Below are 27,732 nucleotides of genomic sequence, written 5' to 3'. Positions count from 1 at the left end.
ATGTTAGCTCTCACACTAACGCACACCTGCCATGCTCTCTCTATCTCTCTCCTTCTCCTCCTGCCCCTTGGCAACCAATACAGTCTCTTGGTTCGCTAGGTATAAGCCCCTATTAAAAACCCATGGGGTTACAATTAAATCAATAAATTATTTTACTTGGCAGATCTTTACTTTCATTCTAAACAGACTACGCTTGGACGCAGATTAATTTCAAACCCTGTTTATGGCCTCTTCGCAAACATTTTTTTAAATATTGTAGATTGATTGATAGACTCCTTCAGTCAATCAATCAATCAATACTTTATTTTCTAGCACATTTCAGAAGAAAAGCTAATATAAAAAAACAGAAGAAAATCGAAATATATAAATACCCCACCCCTGTGTGTATCGGTAATGGTGCACGGGATATAAATGGGTCTGTGTAACACAGGTGATTTTAGTTGTATTTTTTCTTGTATTTAGGCACAGGGATTGCACAATCACTTCACATGCAAATAAAGTAGGTAATAGTATGTGAGCACATGATTGCACAAATTAGTTCACGTGCCGAGATTCAAGTGAATAATTAATTAGTAATTAGAATCTTGGCTCAACTGTGTATACAGAGGCACGAAGCACTCACTCAGAGTTGGGTGTCCAGTGTGGAGAGAACGGGAGAGAAAGTCGGGAGTAAGCTTTAAAATAATGATCAATCCAAACCAAAGACTGCTAAATGACAGGTCTGGCCCCCCACCCAAACCAAGCTGGATCAACAACAGTCAAAGCTGCACAACAGCAGAAAACACCAGTGAAGGCCCGGAGTAAACCGTTGATGGTCACAACATCGATATTCATTGTAACTCCTGAATGTGTCTACAACTTTTGCACAGCAGTGTATATGGGTATAGTATTTCTACACTGGATGATTGGTTGATATCTTAATTATAAGAATAATTCTGTCAAATATCCCAAAACCTAAATCAAGTAGGTAAAATGGATGACACAACAATATAAACTATTTACATTTCTCAAATGGGACATTTCTATAGGGTACCATGTCAATAAAAGCAGCATCCTATAGACTCTGTTTTATTAGTGCGCATTGGGGCTGCAAAATAGTCATTAGGCCATCTGCCATGAGCAACGGGAAGAAAATGCCTTTCTATTAGATCTTTTTTTACAAAGCACTTCCCAGGGGAATTGCAATGTTATAATGAGACAATTGAAAATGATCAGTGGGTGCTTTAGATTGAAACTACTATATATTAGATGGAGTATCATGTGCACTGTCATGCAAATAGATGTATATCCACAAATGTACAGTATGTGAGTGGGCAGCCGCCTATCTCCCATGGAGGTATATTAGAACTAGATAATAAACAGGCCCCTTATCTGCGCAAAGCAAGCTTCATCTGTTACAGAGCATCCATTGTAGTGTGCTGTTGTGTCTAATGGTTTTCAGAAAAGGGTGTGTATGAGTAATCCATGTGGGCTAGATGCACCCTTATCTGGTCTGGGATTGTGGATAGTCTCAATCTCTGTGATTGCAATCACGGAACGAACCTCATTTCTATTTTGTCTTTTAGATAGACACGAGAGAGAGGATCCAATGATGCACAACCCACTCGTTTGGAGCTTTAGATGTGTTGCCTAGTTGGTGTGGTTTGCTTCCTATGTTACACCTTGCATAGGCATTTTTAGTGTAGGGTTGTGAAAATCAAAGAACCTCCTTATAAAAGGTTGAACACAACAGGTAAACAAGATCAAATGATTTACAAAAACAAGTAATGCAAATGTTGTAACTGTAGTTCATAATATGTTCTGTAATGTTGTAAACGGTTTGTAAGATCTGCTGGAAGAGATGGTAGAGACTGCTTTACCAGTAAAATGCTTTTTAATATTAGGGAGGGGCATCTGACAGGGTCTGATTTAATGTAAATTGTAGTTGCTAAATACAGAAGACAGGCTAAGTGAAACTGTCAGCATTTTCCTTCTAGATACAGTGCCTATACCATTGGTGCTCAGGACGTCGATCGCGGTCGACCGGTCGATCCCAAACTTGTTTCTAGTTGATCGCATAAGTATTCAAAACTTATGCTCTAAAAAATATATTTTGGTAATTCACAGTGTGACCATCAAGTCTCCTTAAAAATAAAGAGGTCCACAGTTCTGAAGCATCGTATGCTTTACTTCACTAAGGTTCGCTTCTTGCTCGACTATTACTGCACAGCCAAAATATTAAAAAAAAACAGCTTGATTGACATCAAATTTGACCAACCTGTGGCACTGTAGTTGCTACATTGTTTTTTTTTTCTTCCAAACTGTCGCTACCATAACAACCGTCTGCAGTTTGTACGTTTACATTCCACATTTGTGAAGTGGGAGACCTGTAACCAAATATTTTTTCTTGTTCTTGATTATTGTTTTTTTACTATTTTTTTTTTTCTATAAAGTTGTGGTTAAGTTTTTAATATGAGTGCTGTACCAAGCAACAAGAAACAGAAAACCTACCACTTTCACAGTGAGTGGGAGGAAGATTATTTTTTCACCACAACAAATTCAAAATGCGTGTGTCTGAATTGCCATTCAAGCGTAGCTCTTGCTAAGGAGGGAAATGTCGAGAGGCATTTCAAAACTGTTCACAAGAAATATGAAAGCGATTTTCCAGCTAAAATTGAACTACAAAAGAGAAATGTGAAAGAACTGAAGTCTCAACTAGCTGCCAAACAATCGATCTTTACAAGGCCCAGCTCTAAATCAAAGGCAGCCACGACTGCATCATTCCGGGTGAGTCGCATACTAGCAAAGCACAAGAAACCATTCCAGGATGGAGAAATGGTAAGAGAGGCCTTTTCAGAGGCAGCAGAATCATTGTCTGATGATTTAAAAAAATAAATTGGAAATCATTTCCATTATTAAGGATGTTCAGCTACTCAGAAATACGCGGCGCTGTGAAGTGATGGGTGAGGATTTTGGGGAGCATCTTTAAAAAGATGTTAATGAGTGTGTGTTCTTTTCACTTCAATTTGACGAGTCAACATCTCAGTTGTGAATTAGAATGGTGTTTGATGGTATGACTGCCAAAGAGGAACTACTCAAAATCATATCATTGAAAGGAAAAACTCAAGGGGAGGACATTTTTCAGGCATTCAAGGACTTTATTAATAGCCCATTTACAAACTTGTGACCATAACTACGGATGGAGCACCAGCCATGACTGGCCGCATCAATGGATTTATTGCCCTGTGAAAAAGTGATAATGATTTTCCAGAATTCCTCACGAATCACTACATAATCTATCAACAGGCTTTGCATGGTAAAAAGCTGAATATGAACAATGTCATGGATATCGTGCTCAGAATCGTGTATCCGATTTGGGCCAGAAGTCTGCAGAGGTGCCTCTTCAGGTCTCAACTGGAAGAAAGTGAAGCTGAACACACAGACCTCTTGCTACACATGGATGTAAGGTGACTTAGTAGAGGTAAATTCCTGCAGAGATTTAGGGATCTGTTATTTAAAATAAGGCGTTTCTGGCCTCAAGATGCGGAATATAAGCAGCTGGAAGGCGAAGTGTGGCTGTTAGATTTTGCTTTTTTGATCGACGTAATGCAAATCATCAAATCAATAAGGTAAAAGTTATTATTTCTTATTATTGTACAAATGTTTTAAAAATATAGCCTATTTAATTTGTGGTCTGTTAATAATGTAGTGTGCAACATGTTTGAATGGGGGGATGACGACACACGACCACATTAGGATGGGGGTGCAAAAAGTAGATCCTATGTTAACTAAAGTCTGGGCACCCCTAGAGGAAGTATTCAGCTCTTTGGACATTTTCACAGTTTGTTGTGTTAAAAGCTGAAATCTTGATGCATTTAAATGGGATTTTCTTTCCTTTGATTTACACAATCTACTCAACACTTTCAATGTGTGAATAAATGGGGGGGGGGGGGTGAAAAAACAAATCAACTAAAAATAAAAACTTGAAAAAGTCTTCATTAGTTAAATATTCACCCCCTTTGCTATGGCACTCCTAAATAAGCTCAGATGCAACCAGTTGCCTTCAGAATTCAGACAATAAGTTAAATAGAGTCCATCTGTGTGCAATAAAAGTGGTTCACATTATTTCAGATTAAATACACCTGTCTCTGTAAGGTCCCACAGTTGGGTAGTGCATCCAAAGTAAAGATACTACCATAAACACCAAGGAGCACAGTCAAGTTGATCATTAAGAAGTGGAAGGTATACGACACCACCCAGAAACTGCTTAGAGCAGGACATCCTCCCAAACTGAGCAGCCAGGTAAGAAGGGCATTGGTCAGAGAAGCCACCAAGAGGCCAATGACAACTCTAAAAGACCTACAGTGTTTCATGGCTGAGATGGGAGAAACTGTCCATGTGTTAGCAATAGCTGAGGTACTCTACAAATCTGTCCTAAATGGAAGAGTGGCAAGAAGGAAGCTATTTCTGATAAAAGCCAATGTAAAATCCCTTTTGGAATTTGCAAAAAGGCATGTGGGAGACTCTGAAAAGATGTGGCAAAAGATTATGTGGTAAGATTAAACAAAAATTGAACTATTTGGACTAAATGCAAAGCGTTATGTCCGGCGCAAACCCAACACAGCACTCACCCAGGTAACACTACTGTTATCCCTACTGTGAAGCATGGTGGTGGCAGCATCATGCTATGGGAATGCTTTTCTTCAGCAGGGACTGGGAAGCTTGTCAGGGTAGAGGGCAAAATGGATGGAGCTAAATACAGGCAAATTCTTGAGGAAAACTTGCTTCAGTCTGCAAAAGACCTAAGACTGGGATGGAAATTCACCTTTCAGCAGGACAATGACACCAAGCACACACCCAAAGCGACACCGCAGTGGCTTAAAAACAAGAAAGTGAATGTCCTTGAATCCGATTGAGAATCTGTGTCAAGACTTAAAGATTGCTGGCCACCAATGATCCCCATCCAACTTGACAGAGCTTTATCAATTTTGCCGAGAAGAATGGTCGAATATTGTGCGATCCAGATGTGCAAACCTGGTAGAGACTTACCTCAAAAGACTCACAGCTGTAATTGCTGCCAAAATTGGTTCTACCAATTATTGACTCAGGGGGGCTGAATACAGTACATATCTAACCAAGACATTTCATTTTTTTTTTTTCATTAACTGTTGTTTCACAATAAAAATTCTCTTGCCTCTTCAAAGTTCAGAAGATTGTGTAAATCAAAGGAAAAAAATCCCATTTAAATGCATCAGGATTTCAGGTTGTAACACAACAAACTAAAAATGTCCAAGGGGAGTGAATGCTTCCTATAGGCACTGTACACAGGCAACAATCATCTCCACTGGCAAATAAAGTTTGGGGTTTCATTGGCCTGTGGTTTGGCTTGGTTATCTCATTTCCATGAACTGCACAAGATAATTATAGATTCATATATCATAGATTAATATTTTGCTCTGGCCTGGTAGGATCCTGACTCCAAATAAGTGTACAGGACCAGAATAATAAAATACTGTACAGGAGAATGAAATACTAGGCCACTTGCTCTCTGTCTACTTTTCAAAGTGAACCTACTTATCATTAGAACATAGTGCATTTTTATAAGAATCACAATCAATTTGAGTTGGGTGGGCACCAGCCAGGATAAATGCTGAATTTATTCAGGATCTTTTAGTCAGCTAAATCATGAACAGTCATGAGTCCACCTTTCCCCTTATTGCTACAGGATTGTAGAAAAAAAGAATATACAGTACATCAACCAAATGCTGTTTTTATTTTGCAAAGAACCTACAGACGATGTAAGATAACATCCCTAAAAGGAATCACTCATTTATGTTTTTATATTAAAACTTTGAACATTAAGATCAAAAGTTTGATTTTCATAGTTGTGGTTCATACAGCAAAAGTAAGCACCAGGAAGTAACATGTGTATTACGAAAACCCCCAGGCAAGTGCCTTCATGCTGCTGGTTGGGGATCTCAATGTCAGAGCCTCACTTTGATTGATGGTGGCCCTGAGTCTGTAAGAAGAGATCCTGGACCATATATTTTAACAGATGAAGCCAGTAGAGCAAGAACATGCCATCTGAAGATATGAAGTTGTGTAAGTAAGTGTGTTACAAAGACGGCCGGAATGGGTGGCGTCAGACCAGAGCCAACGAGAGAGGTGGAGTTTGGTGGAGCTGAGCAAATGGTTTCGCCCAGCATTTAATGAATTAACAGAACAGAAAATAAAAAGGTTTTAACAAACAAAAATACAGGACACGGCACTTTCACCAAAATAAATAGACAAACAAAACGGACTACACAGACAAACACGGTGAGCTTCTATTTTTCTTACAATTATCACAATTACCTCCGTCTCCAATCCCGTTCTCCACTCACTGAACGCACAACCTCGAGTATGTGAAAATATGTTGCTTTTATACAGCTATACCGAGACTCGAATGCTAATCAATCATTCAATTGGAGTTGCGGTACAACTGCACTTGAATTAATAAAGTGCAATTCCCCGTGCTCACATATTATTACTTTTTACTTGCACGTGAAGTGCTGTGCAATCCTCGTGCCTAAATACAAATAAACATTTTAAACAACCGTTAATATCCCATGTACCGATGACTAAACACCAACATTAAAACACAACACATAACACAAAATACACACAGGGGCGGGCACTTTGCCACAAAGTGGTATAGAAGTAAAGGCACGGTATCAATAAACTTCACACAGTATTATGGCACATACTGAAGGGAGAGCTATAACCTGTAAAATCGCAATACAATTACAACCCATCAGTCAAGAACTTGCACAGATGTGTGCTGGAGAAAAAATAGTCCATTAAACACAGCTTGGAATGTATTTGTAGAAATGTCCTTGTTTGTATTCAACATTGAAAAAATAAGTCACATGTTAGGTAAACTGTTTTTATGAATGAAATGCAGTTTGATATGATTGGCTTCTTTAACAATAGCCCGAAACATGTTCCACAGATATCAGACTAAATGATATTCTTATTCTTATTCTTTGTTCTTTAAATAATTGAGTTAAAGCTTGTTGAATGAGGTTCATAATGTACTGCACATGGCAGCAAGCAGAAATACATACTGGGAAAAGGGTTCATCTTCCTAGTGTGAGGATCCCTGCTGGATGATGATACCAGCACTAGCTTCAACATGGAACGCAATGTATAAGACCGTCATTTGCTTTACCCCATCCTGTGACATGAACGTGAGAAGCAGCTCTATATATCAGACCCCCTTTAGTCACAGAGTGCCAGATTGCATTGTTCTCCACTGAAGTAACAATGAATGATATTAAAAACACCACAGTGTCCTTTTGTTTTCCACCCAACATTAACTCAAGGATGTCTATATCATGGGATATTTTACTGCTCCGACTTTTACTATTTCAAAAGGGCTCACCAACCATAGACAGTAATATTACTCTTTTATAATCCTGATCAGTAAGTTCATCAACCTCTTTTAACAACTATGTTTCTTTTTGTTGTCCTCAGGGTTTTGAAACACATTATAAATCATAAAAAAACTGAGATTGTACTCATGAACTGCTACAGTACATGACTTGTGTTTCATTTCATTTTACTACGCTACACAGAGGATAATATATACCCATGATTTCTCATAAGTGTTTTATAACACTAACTATAGCATTGTAGCATTATGGACTAAAGCTGAGCATATTACATGGACAATTGTTCTGGTTAGATCGGATTTCCTTTTAAATAAATAATAATAATAATTTTCATATAGCGCCTTTCATAGTGGACCAACATCATAAAGCACTTTATCAGATATGATACTAGGGTATATAAACTATGCATCAGCTGCTGAGTCACTTGCAACAACATCTAAACCAAAAGACAGAGCACAAGGATATCAAGTAATTTGATCTGGGTCACACAATGTGTCACTGGCTGAGCTGGGGACCTCCTGGTTATAAATCCCTTTCTTTAACCATTGGACCACACAGCCTCATAGTCACTTGTCACTTTTTCTGAGCTACCATATTCTCAATGGTCTCCAATCATTTTAATGTGTTAATCTACATGGCTTCTAGTTTTTCTTTTTTGATTTTTAAAATTATTCCATTATTTATGTTTCAATAAGATCCTAAACTCATGTATTTTGTCTGTGTCTTTTTATGTGTAACAGAAAGCAGAACACTTTCCCTATGTTAAGAAAAACTAATTCAAAGGTTTATTAAATAATTGAAGAAAAGCAAGTGCATTATTTATTATTATTATTCAACTTTAAGAATGTAATATGCACAGCCTATATATATATATATATATTATATATATATATATCTATATATATATATATAGCATATCATATTATATATCTATATATATATAGATAATATCATATATCATAGCCATAATATATATCGGCAGCTTCGTCGTATATCCGCAGCGTCTATCGTCCGCTCCTCAGCGTGTTGGAGGTGTCGTGTTAGACTTCTTTAGATCTTTTGTACTTGAAGAGTAGAAAACATTAACTAACACAATTTTTAATTGATTGTGTTACGTGTTCCGATGTTATAATATATATATATATATATATATATATATATATATATATATATATATATATATATATATATATATATATTATTAGTTAATGTTACAATATTTAGCACGCTCTTCATTGTATCAGTATTTATTCATTGTGTTCCTTTATTATTACCTGGCACATATATAAAAATATGGTGAAATATGATTATTTTGAAAGTATTTTAAAGATAAACTATAATTATCATCCATTGGTGTTGGCTTTTTTGTTATTCATGGACAGCTTAACCAGATGGCAGTAGCATTATGTTTATACATTTATAAAATACATTTAAGCCATCATCTTTTACAGTGTATATATGTTTAACTGTATTGTGTAGACCAGCAAAGTCGCTTATATATTAAGTGCTCTTCTGCATTTGACTTGACAGTAGTGGGTCTATGCTTGGATGAACTACATTTTGAATATGTAAGTAAGGTCACTGGGCATGGATAGCTTGACTGGTATACACCAGTCTATGTGCACTACAGTGTTTAAGATTAGGTTCATATTCAAATTTTCTTTGGTTTAAAATGAAAAATATAACAAGACGTTTAGTAGAGCAATTTAACAAGGCAATTTATATGGTGGCACAGCATAATGAATACTGTTCTATTTACATTGGCATTGGAAAAGGATAGTATTCATCAAATTTGCATGATATGAAACGCATACATCTTAAATCATATTTAATAGGTAAATGGATATGGTTATTTTTAATGTCTCATTTTGTTTTACATTAGTGCTTGCGTATCACAGATGGAAACCAGAATTAACCATTCAGTTTGGCACTGAGGGATTTTGCTTCATTTCCAGTTCTCTAAATTGCCACTTTAGTTTCCTTAATTACCACTGGTTACCTCTAAAAATGAATTTGACATGTTTTCAAGGCTTCACAAGGGAGTACTCAGTGCAGTGCAATCATCCTGCTACCCTCTGAAAGTAAAACTGGATGACCTTGGTATGAATGGGTACCATTTTCTTTTCTTTTTTTTCCTAAATGATTTTCATACCTTATTCATTTTGCTTAGCAACAGTGAGCCTTTGAAAATATATCTGGAAATGTCAACTGTCAATGTACTTTAGTAATAAAATGAATTGTAACATAAATGTGTGCATCTCAGTTTGTGACTCCTTACCACCCCTTTGTCAGAGAATATTTACTAAAGCTGCTTACCAGCTAACATTTGAGAAGAAAGTTTTTTGTTTTTTTTATTATCAACAGAAGCTCTTATGATAACAAAGATATTTGTGTCCATAAAAACTCTTACCTCTTGGTGGGAGTACCTTTTTGAGTAAGTAAGCCATTAATGTTCTAACTGATAAGCACACTCTCTGTTTTGCTGACACTGATACTGATAAGCACACTCTCTATTTTACTGATTCTGATAAGCACAGTTGTTATTTACTTCTTTGGAAGAACAGTAGGCCTCCAACAAAATGTGAAATTCATTAGCCAAAATCCTAAGTTATAACAGAGATTGAATACATCATTTACAGTAGAAGCAAGTTTCAAGGAGAGAGGATTGCACTCCTTTTGGGGTAAACTAAACCGTAACCAAGGTTTGATAAAATTCAATATTGAAGACTATTCTTAAGTATTGTATTTTATTGAGGTACTGGAACCTTACCCCTTGCATTTCATTATAACACTGTATTATAACAATTGCCTTCCCACAGAGCTATAATGAATCATGCACTATGGCAGTTGGATGTGAGGACCATTTAAACAAAATATTATATCTGATAGCTTCTCTACTGGCCAGCTAAGATTCAACCATTTCTCTGCAATAATATGATCAAACTCCTAAGGGTTGAATAGTGAGCCTTTTAAACTAGAGAAATTCGTCATTAAGCTGAAGTATAACCAGCTCTACTTTGTTGTAATTCACAGTACAGTGGTAGACAGAGCGTCAAGAAAGAGATCTTTCATGACTGCACTTTGCATAACAAGCCCAAAGGCAAACTTTTATGTGGATAATTATATCTACTGCCTACATATGGATTGCTTCATATTTAACCATATCAATTGGAGGGCATATGTGAAATCATAATGCATTGTATCACATATCCAAAGCTGCTAACATGTTTTCTATTAGTTAAGATAGCCGCTTTCAGAAACAATTAATGTAATACTGTGCACTTGCCATCTTCTAGGCATAAGGGTTTGCATGTTTTAAAATATTTCTAACGCTTTTGGAAATACAGTGTACAATGTGAATAAGCAGCTAAATTCGTATGTGGAATTTAATATTGGCATTGTGCTCAAAACCCTACTCCAATCCTCATAATGCTTTATGATTCCTTCTACGTTTAATGCAATTTCAAGGCCAAGGATACCAACTAGAAACTTATATTATAAAAAAAAAAAAAATGTTGTTAACACACAGATATACATTATACATTTGTTTTACATGAATGTATTTGTACATGTTTTACGCTTGCTGTTTGCTTTATAAACTGCTATTGGGATATACTGAATTACTGCATGCTACTAAATTAAAAAAAATAGAAAATATTCCTCATATGTGCAATGTACAGAAGCAAAACATTTAGAAGACGGAATCATCAAGATTATCAAAACACATACATTAATAAAAGTAGACCCCCATTATATTGCCTCTGATCTAACTCATTACTGGAACAGGCACAAGGGAAAACAGCTGAATTGAAGGGTGAAATTAAAACTAGGCAAAAAGGTGACTTTTTTTAATGAATATGTATATTTAGAAATAGCATTAGTGATTGTGAACTAAGAGGACAGTCATTACCAAAAGGAACTTGGACAGGAAACCTTGTCAGCCTCACATTTAAAATACAGAGGAATGATGTAGGGAGACTCTGCTGTTCAGCTACAGCACCATTGCTTTGTACAGGATTGAGTTTTGCAGTCTCAGCTGACAACAAAGACTATCCCTCAACCCAGCCAAAATTCTACCTATTTTACTGTTAGTATTGGGGGAGCAGTTCACATTTCAGTGCTGTCACATTTCAATTTACTGGTTACCAATGAGATAATTAAACAAGAAATGTGTAAGCGTGATTATATAATGGAATGTTACATTTGCTTTACATGTTGGCCCCCTCTAGTGGATAGATAAAATGTTTCTAAGTGGGACATTTTTGAAGATTTCACTCAATTAGGACCAGGTGTCTAAATACTGAGGGAAATACTCTCCAGTAAGTGAGCTGGACAGTATCGGTAAAGAGGGTTTTGGTTTTCTATTCAGCACTGTCCCGTCTCCCTTGCTGGTAAATATGGATATATTATATAATATATTACATTTCTAAGTGTTCCATTTTGGTTGAGATATTTGCATGTGCCACTGCAGGTGACCTGTGGTGTGGATAATTCAGCTAAGGCAGTAACTTAATACAAACAACAAGTAGTCACTACTTTAATAGCATTGTTCTCAGCAAAATAATATCTATAATTGGATTTGACTGATATAAATCCCACACTGTCTGAGTCTGAGGTCATGCCGAGAAACAAGGATACCAAAATGTGACCAGAAATGACCTATCCTTTAATAAGACTATGTAGTTTTATACATATTGTAATATGTATTACTAATAGAAAAATTACTTTAAAATATCTGTCAATTTTATGTCTAACAAAACTGGACTGAAATTAATGGACAACTCCAGAAGATGTACACAAACCCAAAATCCAAACCATATCAAAGGTAGGAGTATTGGTGATTGGAGAAAGCTGTTTCTCCTGCTACATTACAATTTTATGCTCTTTTGTCATACTTATAGGTTAAATACCTACAGCAAGCACTAAAGGCACAAAAGATGTATTTGAATATGCTGAAGCATTATATATATATATATATATATATATATATATATATATATATATATATATATATATATATATATATATATATATAATGAGTAAATTATACAAAATGCCCCCCCCCCTTAACTCAGGATGCAGTGCAAAGACTGACGCCATTTTTTATGTCTTAATTAACTTTTTAAATTAATTCTGAAGAAAAAAAAATTCATTTGAGAGAGTGAAGAAAAAAATATATAATAGAGCATGTAATGAATCATAAAAGTGACTTTCAAGGCTTCCGCGAATATCAGCCAACCACAAGAGTATTTATTAAGAATTAGATGAAGACAAATTATAGCAAGTGACCTAATTTATCTCTGATGAAACAACAATTTAAGCAGTGAAATAAAGTAATTCATTGAAAGCCTGCTTTTTGCGAGCATATTAAAATAAAAGATGACAGAGAGTGAATGCAAATTCTCATTCAATTTAGAATGTTTTATTATTTTAATTCTACTCTGTGTTTTACTGCATATTAGTTCGTCTAGCATGAGTGCCAATGCAGAAAAAAATACTCCAATAAGAAACAGACCAGCCTGCAGGTTTCTATACAGAAATATTACCCCACGTTGTGGCCTCACTGGCACTGTAGCAAAAGTATTTTCATTTGAAATCACGGTATCTGGCACTACACTTCTGTAAGTTAAACACAGTTCCTTGCTTGCATGCTTCACTCTCAGGAAGTCTGTTGCTGCTTCATCTCCTAAGTCATTTGACCTCAGCAGTGTCTTCTAGGTTAAAGCATATTAGTCAACAAGGGAAGCAGCTGTCTGGTGAATGGAAACACACTTCAAATCTCCAAATCTTCAAAGAACTGGAAGCAGTTAATATTGAGGAATGGTCCATTATCTCAGAACAATGTAAATACTTTTCAGTCTCCTTATCTAGGATCAATGTCATTCTGGACAAGCTTGTGACAGTGTTAATGTTTCTACTGCCAGACCTGAAGTGTATATGTTTATTTTTGCTTATATTTGGAGGGAGTATAATTATTTACACCATTTGAGATTGTTAATTAGCAGTAGAAGCACGTCTGAAAATGAAGATTATACACCACCAGATAAAGAACTGGAGGATAAAAACTGATGGTGTGTTCTTTATTATTAAAGGGGACCTATAGCAGCTTGCTCAAGTCTCTATATTATCAAACGAATACATGCTACAGCTAAATGACACGTGTAAATCCTTAACCTCTTCCCCTCCACATGCTTCATCGCCATTCTTTTTCAGATTAGAAATAATGGAAATTAGACTTGAGAAGATGCCTAATAGAAGAAGAAAGGCAAGAGATTAATTGGCAAACTGCCTTGGGAGACCAAATGTTCCAGTCCTCACAATTCTATAATGTAACTAATTAGGGTGGCATTATGAGTTATGTTATCACAGCCGGCAGCAACAGCATTAATAGTCTATTTTTTCAGTCGTCCCAACACCCCCCCCTCCTCCCCCTGTAGCTAACAAATGTATGGCAGCAAACATCAGGCGTTCTCACTTAAGAATATGTACTGATCTCTTGTGTACGTGCCCTAATATATTTTGTGACAGTTTCCCTCTAGTGGACAACAATAGTCTCTGCATGTATAGCATTTGCTTAATTCCCTTCACTGACACTTAGGGGTGGACATAAAATAAAAGTGCAGTTATGATCTGTTTTGTTTCTTGGGCAAAATGCTGTGTTCTTCACAATGCTATTTATGTCTTTTAACTGGGGTGTCTCTTTGTTTAATTGGGATACAGCATTTTCAAACGATGAACGGAGATCGCTTTTCAGAGCAAGACAGGTCACGTTGAGGACGTGATTATGCTGTGACTTGCGTACATTGCGTAAACCACGTTGAACTCTTGAAGAAGGAGGAGTCTCCTGTGGTTTCTCAGGCTGCTTTTGCAAAGAAAGTTGCCGTGTCAACATCGCAGGTGCGATTCATTTTGTTTAGGAAATAAAAAAAAAATAAATAAAAATAAAAAAAAAACAACGCATTGGCTCGTATTTGAAATGATGTATTTACATTTAATCATAATGTGATGTGATTTCATTATTTTTCTTTTCATTAAGAATCATAAAAGTGAGACTAAGGTCGTCTCAACTGCCTCTCCTTTAATTGGGACAGGCACTTATTCAGGATATTTTTCCTTCTCCCGAGGCGTCCTGGTAAACCGGCCCCGACTGTAATAGAAAAGCATTGCAATCTGTTTGGTCAAACAAGAATGTCTTTTTTTTATTGTTATCTAGGATACGGATACAGGGAAGCTATATGTCTTCCTTATTTGATTGAAATAATAAAATGATCACAGGCGAAAATCATAAAGGTGACAAACTATGCACTGGCCCTTCCAACTGTAAAAGCACAGATCTGACCTGTACTTTCTGTCTAGTAGTAAATCCTGCTCTCACACCACACACTGTATGTGGTGGTTTTGTCTGAGAACTAATTAATAGTCCCAACCCACCCAGCTTGTAATCAGGTGTATGTCTGGACTTGCAAATCAAACTAAACTGAATATATTAACAGGAAAAAAAAAAAAAAAGATTGTTGGCAGTTAATGACCTTCTATCCAAAATGTATCCAAGCACCGCACTGCCAAATAAATGTATGTATGTTTAATTATTGTGTGTTGTTTGTAACAGATAGTCTCTGTCAGTCCCTGTGTAATGCTGTGTGGTTATACAACACACACATAAAACCCAGGGTCTCCTCTCTGGGGTGCTGCGGTGTTTTCTAATCATTTCCATACTGCAAGATCTCATTTAGAAATTCGAGAAAGAACGGCTCAGTCAAAAGCCATTCTCTCAAACTCCATTCAAGATCAAAGCTCAACGGGTTCCTTGCCGTCACCCTCTGAATGTTTAAATGTCACCCAGGCCAACCTGAGATGTTTATTAAAGAAAATAGCTTCTGGCAGCTGCTCCAGCCAGGCTGCTGTTGAAGGAGTCAGATCAGAGGCGCTGAGGAGACATAGAAAACTATGCTGTGCCATCTACCGTCAACAAAGGGAACGAGCAGGGTTGTGCTGCCAGGGAAAACTCTGGCTATCCCAATTGAATACAGACTACTGCAGTATTATTTTCATTATTTATATATTTATTTATAGACATGTATAATATTTTGTGGCTGATTACTGTGGTGGATGAAAAAATTAGGAGTCAATGTTGAAAATGATCAGTGTTTTTATTCATACTGCACACAGGTCAGGAACTGACAACACACCAACCAGGCTACCTCCCTCTTATTGTATATGCAGCTCAGGCAGACCTGGGCAATCAGATATTAAGTAATAAAGAAAGTCATACATTTATGCAAATTAAGCACAGAAAATAGATTCAGATATAGGCATAACTCAACCAATAAGAACTAACGCTCTCAGTCCACAGTCCAGGGGCCAGGCCCTGCTGCTGTCTCTGACTGCTCTGCCAGTCTGCCACTCCATTACAATATTGATACTGCAAAAAAGTATATTAATGCTTGTAGCAGGGCTGGGTTGATTAATTGATTGATGGATTATTAGTGATAGTTAATTGTTAATAAGTTTACAGTATTAGTAGTTGTGGATTACTTTTAAATAATGGTGTAATGAAGGGTGTTTTCGAACGGTCCCTGAGAGATCCATTCTGAGAAGGGGGATATGTGTTAGGGGACCCCTGCACATAAAAATGTGTTTGTTGGCGTGTTTTTGTATTTATGTTTAATTAAATAATTGTTTGCTAGTGGGCGCTCGCAGCAAGTGATTGGCTGTGCTGGTCCTCAATCAGCAGGTAGGTGGGTCTCCGTCTCAATTTAAAGTACTGTGTTTTATTTTTCCTTTGTACAGCTTGCTGTATGTGTCCTCTGTTCATTACCATCGCTGGTAACGTCACATGACCTATTTTGTTTACTTTTCGTTTTCTTTTGTGTTAATAAACCCTGCGCGCCTGTGGGGCGTGACAAACACATCAATCCTACTTGTCTCTACACTCACTCATAGGCATACCCATGCAAGTGACAGATACCCTGTCACAATGTGTTTTTTTTTTTTTTTTCTGTTGGCCAGCCAGTTTAGAAGTCCAGCTGCAGAGCTATTGCTATTGTTCATTTTGAAAGGCAGAACCTAAAGGTGGTTCTAGCACTATTTCTTCAGGAATTAGAAATAACCATTTGAATAAAGAAATACAGATGGTATAGAATGGTTCGGATTTTAGGTCTGTTCGGATTACCAGAGTTCGGTTTGGCAATAGATTACTGCGATTATGAAAACTGAATCACAGAACACACACTGTGATACGTTACGTTTGCCTTTTCCGACACTTTTTCTGATAATAAATATGAATGAAACAATTCTGTATTGGAGGTAAAGGAATTGTGAGGAAAGCTGGATGTCTCAGCCCCTCCAACAACTGAATCCTTGTATTATCATTAAACCATTATATTGGTTCATTGAGGAATCTGAGGTACAGTACAGGCACACCGAAGGTACAGTAGCTGTAACATTTAGCATTGCATGTTTGCTGTTCTGACAAACAAATGTAGTGTGGATGCAAAAGTGAATCTGTCATGTGAAAATATTTGCTAAAGAGAAATAAGGGTTAGCCCTCTGTCTGTGGAGCAGTGTCTCATTATCGAGGTGGAACCTTGTTCCAAATTCTATTAATCTTGGTAACAAGTGCCTGCAGTGTTCATATTCCCAGCGAGGTGTGCCAGCTTTATATAACTCTATTCAATGTGGGGTTATTCATAAAGAGGACTCTTGTTCACTAGCTATATCGCCTTCTACCAAAATGAACTGCTGGGACTAATGTGTGCACACTGATATGATAAATATGATAAATGATACGATACGATAGATGGTACCACAATGGATCACTAGTGCATTGGTGTTTTTTGTAAAAACAGCTAAGAATGTCAGTGACTCTTTGTGAGCGATACAGCATTAGTTATAATACTGTAGTAATAAAACTGTGCATTGTAAATAAATATTGTGGATCGCCCTTGATCATAAACAGCCAAGGATACCTTTAATAATGGATCACTTATTTATTTTTCTTCTGCCTTCCAGCAACTTTTAAATTGCAACCCTCAAAACAACAAGCACAACCATGGCTGGCTGGTATATATATATATATATATATATATATATATATATATATATATATATATATATATATATATATATATACAGTGCCTTGCAAAAGTATTCAGACCCCTGACCAATTCCCTCACATTACTAAATTACAAATGGTACATTGAAATTTCGTTCTGTTCGATATTTTATTTTAAAACACTGAAACTCAGAATCAATTATTGTAAGGTGGCATTGGTTTTATGTTGGGAAATATTTTTAAGAAAAAGAAAAAAAAAACTGAAATATCTTGCTTGCATAAGTATTCAACCCCCACATTTGGTAGAGCCACGTTTCGCTGTAATAACAGCTTTAAGTCTTTTGGGTTAAGTATGTACCAGCTTTGCACACAGTGTCGGAGTGATTTTGGCCCATTCTTCTAGGCAGATTTGCTCCAGGTTGTTCAGGTTGGTTGGACGACGCTTGTGACCTGCAATTTTCAAATAGTGCCACAGATTCTCAATGGGATTGAGATCAGGACTTTGACTGGGCCACTGTAGGACATTCACGTTCTTGAGCCACTCCAATGTTGCTTTGGCCTTGTGCTTAGGATCATTGTCCTGCTGAAAGCTGAATTTCCTCCCAAGTGAAGCAGATTCTCTTGCAGTATTTTCTTGTATTTTGCTCCATCCATTCTTCCTTCAATTGTAACAAGATGCCCAGTCCCTGCTGATGAGAAGCATCCCCACAGCATGATGCTGCCACCACCATACTTCACTGTAGGGATGGTGTGTCTTGAGGCATGGGCAGTGTTAGGTTTGCGCCACACATAAAGCTTTGAGTTTTGGCCAAAAAGCTCTATCTTGGTCTCATCTGACCACAAAACCTGTTCCCACATCGCAGCTGGGTCACTCTCATGCTTTCTGGCAAACTCCAGATGTACTTTCAGATGGTACTTTTTGAGTAACAGATTCTTTCTTGCCACCCTCCCATACAGGCCAGTGGTATGCAGAGCTCTTGATATGGTTGACTGGTGCACCATTACTCCACTCCCAGCCACTGAACTCTGTAGCTCCTTCAAAGTGATTGTTGGTCTCTCTGTGGCTTCTCTCACAAGTCTCCTTCTTGTTTGAGCACTGTTTTGAGGTACGCCCTTTTCTTGGCAGTGCCTGGGTGGTGTGATGCAGCTTCCGCTTCCTGATTATTGATCCAACTGTGCTCACTGGGATATCCAAACACTTGGATATTATTTTGTACCCTTTCCCTAATCTATGCATTTGTATTACTGTATCTCTAACTTCTGTAGAATGCTCTTTGGTCTTCATTTTCCTTCAGATTCACAGCCTTACCAATGATTCTTCAACAGTGGGGTTTTTATCCAGAAAATGTGACAGCAACTTTAATGGGTCACAGGTGGAGGCCAATGGTAAGGTAGTTGTGTCCTCGTTAGCGCAATTTCTTTCATCGGTGCAAACTGGGAGCTTCCACAGCACAGGGGTTGAATACTTATGCAAGCAAGATATTTCAGTTTTTTATTTTTCTTAAAAATATTTCCCAACATTAAACCAATGTCACCTTACAATAATTGATTCTGCATTTCAGTGTTTAAAAATAAAATATCAAATAGAACACAATGTTGTTTATATTTAAATTTATATTTAAATTTCAATTTAAATATAAAGTTATAAATATAAGTATAAATATTTAAAGTTATATTTAAAATTCAATTAAACATGTCAAGCCCTGGGATCACTTAAATTTCACTCTGTTTATTCAAGATATATCAATTTCTATTGCAAAAACCTAATTTCGGATACCATTAATATTCTCCCGCGCCATCACAGTAAGAACCCTTACAGAAAACTACTTTTAAGTAACTGCATTTATTCAACTAAATTTCTATTATAGCACACTACACATCAGTAGCAAAATAACCATTGCAGAAAAATCCACTATATACCAGACCTGCTATCTACCTATTGTTCATAAATAATGTACTGCTTGGTTTTAGACAGGCAGCCTCAGGCAGTAAATACAGTAAAAGTACCATACAGTTTAATAAATGTAGTAGAACTACAGAGAAGATTCAAAACTTAAAACAGCATACACATTATTTTTTTCTGGTGTATGCTGACATTTAATTAAATTTTTCCAAAGCCTCTGCACTGTTTATAGAGTATATATTTTAAATATATGGTTGTGGACAAAGAACACTTATTTAAATGCTGTAGCATGTTCTGTTGGTGTTCTTGATTGAATAATGCCATACACATGGACAGTGTTCCGTCACTGGCTTCTCAGAGGCATGCATGTGTTTGCAGGAGAAAGCCAGACACTCCGCCTGTGCATTGATGGCAGCTGTGTGGTGTTCACAGGGAATCGCAGCCAAGGATTGGTCAGCTGCAGTTCTTTGACTGTCATGTGTCAAATATTCCCACACCTGCATTAGAATTGTATTTTGTCATTTTTAAAGATCATTTTAGTGCTTATTCTTAAAAGTCTAGTAATTTAACTAAAATGTGGAAAAGAAAAGACAAAAATAAGGCAATACCCCTTTAATCTGGAGGGTTCTTGACCTTTGCAGAATGTTCGCATTTGTTATCATCACCGGGAATCATCTGTTTTCAAAGGGACATTATTCTGACTGGAGTGTCAGAAATTATAATAGAAGCTGCCATTCTGAGGGGAGCTGTCATCTGGTTCAATCATTCTCAATGGCAGCTTAGCCATCTGCACAACTCTCCTCCAGATCACTCTGCACAAAGAGTTTTTGGCCTCTTCCCAAACTCACATTTTTAAGCCCAGTGTGAAGCTTGTATGAATTTTATAAAGCACAACAATCTAAACACATATTACAATACCTCCAATGTGTGTTAAGAGGGTCATTCTGTTTTCATGCCTATCTACAACTATGGCCAAAAGTTTAGCATCTCCCTATATAATTAACAAGTTTTGCTTCATAAAGTCGAATGAAACCTGCTGAATAATGTTACGTTAACATTTTGAATTACATACCACTTTGAAGTTTTGCATATACTTAAGGAAAAACTGACTGAAAAATGTGACATTTCAAAATGTAACATGAAATACTGTACTACTATTATAGGTCTCAGATTTTTAAAACGATGTCTCTACCCTAAAATTGTAGGTGATGCAAAACTTTTGGCCATAGCTGTATAGTAATCCTTGACCTCACCAAAAGACCAAATGCAAAGGTGCTCAATTTAAAGCAGTTTTGGAATGTGAACTACTGTACTATGGAACCACCAAACTAATTTTCATTGTTATTTCTGATGGATCCTTTGCAATGAAGAAATATTAAAAAAAATTAAAATAAATAAAATGGAGGGAAAGCTTGTGGTTCTGATTTCATGAAACCGGAGCTCCTGTATCAGCCAATGATATTCACTGTAGCTTTTACTTTTCTTGCGGATGTCATGGATCCACAGCTATCTTAAATTGTGGGGGGATTATGATGGGTGTGTGTGGAGGGTTAAAATTAGGTTTTATAAATATTATATATATATATTATATATATATATATATAATATATATTTTATATATATATATATATATATATATGTTTCGCGCCTCATTTTGCTCCTCATTTTTTTTTTACTAAGCGTTGTGTCTTCTGTATAAAAAGAGTCCCTTCCCACTGGCATTTACTGTTTGTTGCTTGCAAACAAAAGTCACTGTACATGCAGCTGTGATGTAACAACAGACCGCCTACTGACTTTCCTCTCCCGCTCCTTTGCTGCGTTCGTATGTGAACAGTGGTCTGTGGCGAAGGCAGAGCGGCGCGCAACATGGCGGAATGCGCGTTCTGTCTGGTGTGAACTCCCCTTTATGCCAAAAATGTAGTCCCATTTATAACTTTGTACTCCACACTAAGTTAAGCTTAGTAAATTTATTTTATTGGAACATGCAACATCTGTAATTTTGATATTGTGGATATTGCCATTGAAAAGATAAACCAGGGGCGGGTGTCAAGACGGAACTGAGTTATTTTTGTGTAATTTAAACTTGTCTTACATTTCAACAAAATACCTACCAACAGATGTGTTTGTTTATTTCGTAACAGCTTTTTAAAACAATTCACTGCCGTAAGTCTTTCTTTTGAACCTTGACAAAGTCCATCATAGTCTTGTTTCAGTGAACCAAATATGTTTGCTGTGCTTCACTAAGTGACTGCCTCAGCCAAATTACTTTTACAGAATCCTTCTGGTCATACAAAGACATGCATCCTGGCATCTGTAGCACTTCTGTCTTGGCATGACTCCTCCCTCTTCCGTTTGCTGCAGCCAACACACAATCAGTCCTTCAGCACCTCGACGGGGGTAATTGTTATGAGCTGATGTGACAAAAGGCTCTTAAACAGCAGGTGAGTCAAACCCTAAAGAGCAATCCATGACACTCATATCTGCCTCCCAGCTCAGGGACACAGGGAATCTGCAACTGCAGCATGTAACCAGACTGACATTGGGACCAGTTGCAGTACAGTCTAACAATACTATGTTGTAGACTGTACCAATTTGGTGCAGTCTTACTGCAGTTTCATTGTTTTTCATAATCAGACTAACATCCCATTTTTTCTTGCTCTCTCAATATGAAAATATAAAAATATCGCCACTAAATAAGTTGCTAATGATTTATCCATGTTTGATGGGCAAACGAAATTCAGCCAAAAAAATCCAAAAGTAAATAATGTTTTAGCATGTCATCTGAAATTAATTTTTTGGTATTATTATTATTATTATTATTATTATTATTATTATTATTATTATTATTATTATTATTATTATTATTATAAAATTTGGTGTTCAAAATATTGCTTTAAATTGAAACACAGTAGTAGGATAGGAACAAGGCCTTTGTTGCCTTTTATAATACCTATAACAAGCTCTAGTGGTATCCAAGTTCCTAACAGATATCGACTTGCTTTAGGACCATGAAGTTGGAGATTCACACTCAGCTTCCACTTGTTAAATTGGTGCTGTGACTTTGATGCTCTTAGTAACAGGTTGTGCCAAGTGATGCAGCTCTGCTTTGGATAATGCTGCCCCCTGCAGGCAAGTCGCGGTTAGTTGTACATCATGTAGCAATTACATTTGCCACTGATGCGCAATAACAAACTCATTGTGACATGTACAGGCTGTTAAATTGGTCGTCTTTGAGTACTGGACGCCTGAAACACTGGTATACAGTAAGCTTATGTATAGAACAATAATTGGTTCCAGGTTATTTCCAGAACTGGGTCTAGTTTAAAACTAGAGACTGGAGTAAAAGTTTTGAAAGACTGGTGATATACAATACCAAAAAAATTGTAGGATTGGACAGTTATCGATTATTCGCTAAAAATGATCCTGACAATCACTTAAATCATGTTTAAGCTCTAATGAATTGTGGCTTTCTCCCTAGCTGGTTGTTGCTCTTCTTTTTTTCTTTGGCCTGCTTTTAGCTTTTTAACAAAAAGCCAAACCGGTACCACTGTTCTCTCCCACAGTAGAATAACTGTTCCTCCACCACCCCCTTACCCCCTTACCCCCTTATGGACAAATTAGTTGTCTACAGCAGTGATTCTCAATCATGGTCCTGGGGGACCACTGCCTTGCTGGTTTTTGTTCCATCAAGCACACAATTACTTAATTGAACCCTTAACTAAACTAATAAATAGCTTAATTTGATATTTTAAATAGTGTAGCTTATAAAAAAGTTGAACAATTTAAGTTAATTACACAAGTTTATACCTAAATTGAAATCTCCATCTGTTTAAAATAATTAAGAAGCTCAGATTAGGCAATGTATTAGTTCAATCAAGGGTTCAATTATGTAATTGAGCACTTGGTTGGAACAAAAACCAGCAGGGCAGTGGTTTCCCAGGACCAGGATTGAGAACCAGGGCAGTTGATCTTTTTTAGCTGTAATGCTTCTGTGACATCACTGGTGGCGGTGTCTTATAACGAAGACTATATCAAATATGTGCTGCTAATATTTCTTTGCCACAGAAATAAAATCTGTATTTGTCTGGTGCCTGGCAACATTCCAGAAATCTTTTTTTTTTTTTTTTTTTTTTTTTTCCCCATTTGCTATTCAAAGAAGAAAAAATCCATTCCTTGTATAAGAAAATCAATAAAGAAACATATTGTTTTTTGGTTACTCAAAAATGCAATTAACTGATGTCTCCAAATGTTTACTGTATTCTTTTTTAATTTAGCCTATTAATATGTTTGTATGTGCATGTGAGTGCTTAAGACATATCATACACTCACGTATATGTGTATGTTTAATATATATATATTATATAATCACTATATATATATATATATATATATCATATATAAGACATACACACATAATAAAGACTTACATGTCATTAACAAAACCTTAATACAATAAACAACATAACAAATAAATTAACTCATACCGATGAATCCAGAGTTAGTTTTTATATGGTCTACTTAGGTCTCTCTTTGTATTAGTGCTGCACTATAGACCTGTATACCTATACAGGCCCTGCAGACACAACGTGAATGAACTAAATAAAACTAAACTAAACTAACTGATCTCTCCAAATATTTACTATACTCTTCTATAATTTAGATTTCAGTAGTTTCTTCTCCTACTTGCAGCATTGGGGTACATTAACATATGTTATAGCCCAGGACAAAATAGAAATGTAACATACTTTAACAAATAACATCCATACAGCCGATATTCTCAACTAACAACCTTCTTAACAATGTAAAAATTATATAAAAGAAAACAGTATAGCATCTCAAAGACCAAATCCTGGAAGTGGATATTTATCAAGGTGATCGCCCAATTCTTTTTTTGGTTGTTTAACAGTTTTGATGTTGTTGTTGTTTTTCTTTCCTTTGAATCCACACGGCTAAGCACAATTTCAGGGATATATATTCCCTTGTGACAGATGAGCAGCAGAATCAGCAGGAGTAAGGGTACAGTTCTCAGCTGTTGTTTGTGCATTCATGCAAATGCTCCCCCACTAAAAAGACACAGCTTATTAACCCCTTAATATATCATTACATGTTAAATAAAACAAGTCAATTATTATTTTTTTTTTAACTTATTTTTTTTTACATGAAATGAAAAATTATGAAATCACATGTTATCACAAGGCGAGGCACCTGCAATGCTGACACATCAACTTTCTTTGCAAGAGCAGCCTGAGAAACCATAGGAGGCTCCAGCTCCTTCCAGAGTTCAACGTGTTTTACGCAAGTCACAGCGTAATCACATACTCACGTACTCACTGCACTGTGCTAGGCGAACCTGTCTTGCTCTGAAAAGCGATCTCCTTTACAAATACTGTATCCCAATTAAATAAAGTGATGTCTCAATTAAACAACATAAAGAGCATTTGAAAGAACCATCTCCTGAAGTTTTAGTCCATTTGAGCAGAAATCTTGATTATCAGCATCCCGATTAGGTTATGCCAACTGTATAAACCACTCAACTAAGATTCTCTATTGTATTTTGTTAAAGGATCCAGGGTCATGTGAGTAGCAGCTATTTAAACAGTAATTTAGAATGCACAGGACCTGCATTACAGTATTACTGACTTACAACGCATTAACATGCAGCAACCTTTTTATATGTTATTACTTAAGCAACAACACTACCAATTAGTGCCTGAACGCATTACTGAGAAGACTGTAATTACCATTTGGGGCATCTTATTAACTCAGTCCTACCTTCTGAAGATATTGTTCGTTCATTGTTGCTAATTGTTTCCATTGTTCATCGGTCCGGTTGTCATAGAAAATAGGCAAACCAGCCTTCCACACTTGTTGCACAGTACAGTATAGTGCTCTTTGTTGTGAATTTAGAGGTTATGGGTTTATGTCCTTTAAAAAGTATCTTGATTGGGAAAGTCATATAAACATTTCACAGTCTGGATAATGAAGGTTTCACTGTAATAGGACAAACTGGAAAACTGAAAATCCCTTTTTGTTTTTTTCACAAATGCCATAAAGATAAAGCAGTGATGTTTTTAATTTCTGAAAAAAGAACACAAGTAGCTAAACATGGCCTAGTTTAAACTGTATTAAACAGTATGGCTGCATCACTGATCACTGCCCTTCTTGGTAGCCATGTTGAATGTATTCATGAGTCTGAAACATGCAGTGACTTTTCTCACAAACTGTCACTAGATGGCATCTTGATATCATGCAAAACGTTCAATTTGTTTGTTTGGGAGGTCTCTATCACGTATTGCCATGCGGCACTGCTATGGGCTGAGCCATTGAGGGCATTAATGATTTGCCAATAAGTTTCAAGCTGGAAATGTATTATGTGGTAAGTCAGAGTCTTTTGGTGACTGAACATGGCACTGCATCATATATATATAACAACACTTAAAAACCTGTTTTTTTACATTCTTTGTCAACAAGATATTCTCATGTATCTTTACTACACAATTTACATATTCTTTTAGTCCAATTTCTGCATTTGCAGCTAAGAATTGCTTAATTTTGTACACTAAAAAAATAATACCAGTATACTAAATATGCTGTGTTGAAATCTAAAGGTTTTGAATGCAATTCCAAAGCCAGGAGGGGAAGCAATCTTTTATGATTGCAGACTTGCTGACTCATAATATTACACTTCCCATATTGTGATTCATTTCACGATTTGTGATGCACAAACTAAGAAGAGTTGAAAAATTTCCAACAGCTCTAGAAACTTACAGGGCTCAGGCATTCAAATTTCAGTACAAAATGCCCTGAGAAAATATACTGGAATTATTGTTTATTTTCTGTGGAAAAGAAAGAAAAAGAACCAAAGAAATAAGACAACAAATCAATATTTCTTAAGTCTGTTCTAGTTAGCCTCCAGGCTATTTATTTATTTATTTATTTGTTTGTTTGTTTGTTTGTTTGTTTGCTTATTTTTTTTTTTTTTTTTTTTACAGTACTTTAGCTTAATGATATACTTTTGTGAACTGGCAAAATGTTAATACAGCAACAGCTTAAAAAGTCCATTGAACCCAATGTCAATGATATGGCCTTGTTAATCTTAAAGTAGAATCTTTATTTTATTGATTTTAAACTGCCGTTTTTTTATTATTTTATAGGTTACTTTAAAATAACTTTTAACACAAAATCTAACAACTACTTGATAACAGTAATAAACTAATACACAGTTTTTACAGATTCTATGTGTGTGTGTGTGTGTGTGGGGGGGGGGGGGGGGGGGGGGGGGGGGGGGGGGGCATGGTCCTGACTCTTTATTCCAGCTATGTGAGAATGCGTCTGGAATCTGGAAGACTGTTGTATTGATTGATTGGTCAATTAGCCAATCAATTATTCAATATCATTAATGAAGTCAACTTGCATAATAAACTGGACAGAAGGCTTTAGGCACAGCTTGTGTTGTGAGCTGGTTTTGTAGTTGTGAGTAATATTAGTATTAGGTCTTGAAGGCGAGGCAGAGTTCTGAAGATTGAGAGTTTGTGTGTATCTGTGTGTCTAGTTTAAATACCTGTTCTACTGAGTTGAGACTGTGACTTTTGTGTTTGCTTTGTGTCTGCAAACAAAGTTTTGAAAATCCCGGAACTCTTAATTCCTTGTTTTGTGTGATCACCTTTGAGCCTGCTTGACCACCGACTGTCCTGTCACATAGCAACATACTTCTAAATTACAACTTCAAGCTCTATAGCTTTGTGGCAGGGCAGAAGAGCTCTGTCTGTAAAATCACTGTGCGTTGGGACTGAATGGTCCACGGGAGGGGTGTTATAAAAAACTACACATCCCAGAAGCCTCTAGGGTTGAAGGGGAAACACCTGGTGTATTTTACAGGTGTGTTAAATTGAATTATTGTTTAAGGGGATTGTAATTAGGGAGAGGTGCACGTGTGTATAAGCTTATGGTTTTCTGTGTTCAGGGTTGGTGTCAGAAGTGGACACAGATACCCCAGTATGCACTTGGAAGCCTATAGCCTGGTGAGCAAGTCTGAGGGCAGACTTGAGGCTGGCAGGGGAGAGTGTAGACTGTACAGGGGTAAGGGTCAGCACTGGTAGGTCCTGGTAGATTTCAATCTAAACATGAAGTCATAAGCCTGATATCTACTCCTGCTAAGGAGTTTGGCTGTTTTGTACAGCTATAATGGCACTATATTTCAAAGTGGGAGGGTCCCAGGTTCGTGTCTTACCTCTGCCTGTGAGAAACTCAGCTTGTGGGAACTGAAATCAAAAATGTAAAATTCCATGAAAAGCACTAGTTACTCTGGTTTCATCTATAGCAGAAGTAGATAAACCTGGCTGAGCATTACAAGGCAGTCCTCT

General features: G+C 36.6%; 1 protein-coding gene across 15 annotated transcripts in view; it reads right to left on the bottom strand.

Annotated features, from left to right (window-relative positions):
* Positions 1–27,732, bottom strand: part of LOC121330646 (RNA binding protein fox-1 homolog 1-like) — an 879,666-nt gene that overhangs the window by 776,774 nt on the left and 75,160 nt on the right. The window lies entirely within an intron of this gene.

This window comes from Polyodon spathula, chromosome 18 (assembly GCF_017654505.1).
Source record: "Polyodon spathula isolate WHYD16114869_AA chromosome 18, ASM1765450v1, whole genome shotgun sequence".
In the NCBI taxonomy this organism is placed as follows: domain Eukaryota; kingdom Metazoa; phylum Chordata; class Actinopteri; order Acipenseriformes; family Polyodontidae; genus Polyodon; species Polyodon spathula.
This window is presented reverse-complemented; position numbering and strand designations above follow the sequence as displayed.